This window comes from Bison bison, unplaced genomic scaffold (genome assembly GCF_000754665.1).
Source record: "Bison bison bison isolate TAMUID 2011002044 unplaced genomic scaffold, Bison_UMD1.0 scf7180017468906, whole genome shotgun sequence".
Taxonomy (NCBI): Eukaryota; Metazoa; Chordata; class Mammalia; order Artiodactyla; family Bovidae; genus Bison; species Bison bison.
The window spans coordinates 1-916 of record NW_011376116.1 but is presented as its reverse complement, the minus strand read 5'-3'; the positions used below and the strand labels follow the sequence as shown (position 1 = coordinate 916).

The window sequence follows — 916 nt, the reverse complement described above, 5'->3', positions numbered from 1 at the left end:
GATGGCGGAGCCTGGTGGGCTGCCGTCTATGGGGTCACACAGAGTTGGACACGACTGAACCGACTTAGCAGCAGCAGCAACAAACTGAAGGAGTGTCTTAAGTCAGCACTTTCCTACAGGGGAGAAAAAAAAGTAGTTGCAAACACAGTCTTGTGTTCACACGAAGCGGCCCTGCAGCTCCGGAACCCGGCGAGATCTGGGCTCTAAAGCAGCGTCTGCTGTGCAGCAACAACCGCCGGGAACAGCGGGGCGCGGCGGCCTCCTGCCTCAAGAAGATGAGGAGCAAGTCTCGTGACGTTCCAGCCATCAGTGAGTTCCCGGGACCCCGTCACCCCGGTCCTGGCAGAGGATGGCGCCCAAGCAGATGGCGGTGATTACTTCCTGTGTCTTCCCGCCAATGCTAAGTTTGTGACATCAGCTGGGAACCAGTGGGGGACACACAGTTCAGATGCAGGGACAGCTTGGCTCACCCAGGAGTCCTTGGACAGAGGTGAAACAGACGGCGGGGCAGGGTCGGAGTGGAAGAACGTGGCTAGGCTGCTGATGGAAGGCCTGTATCCAGCTTTACCCTGCTGCCGGAGGAAGAGCTGCAGACGCTCCTTGATGTCCCGTGTTCCGAGCTGGTTCAGGACCTCGGCCAGAGCCGTGTGGCTGTCCAGCAGCTCCAGAACGCCCTGCAGCAGGTGCCTGACCGGAGAGAGGAAGCCCAGCAGTCCAGGCGGCTCCGGGAACGTTCCTGCCGGGCTTTGGAGAAGGACGCTGGCTTCTTGTCGAAGCAGCAAGAGTCCAGAGCCGACCTCGGGACGAGAGGGACGCAGTTGACACAGGCGTTAGAGACAGCTCCTCCGAAGTTATGCCTGTGGGCCAGATCCTCTTGGCACTGAAGGAAAACCCTGCCCCAGAGCTGAGTATGTCT

At 59.7% G+C, this 916-nt stretch overlaps 1 pseudogene; it reads left to right on the top strand.

The window, feature by feature from the left end:
* Positions 1-119: 119 nt before the first annotated feature.
* LOC104986059 lies at positions 120-910 on the top strand (annotated as a pseudogene).
* The last annotated feature ends 6 nt before the right edge of the window (positions 911-916 follow it).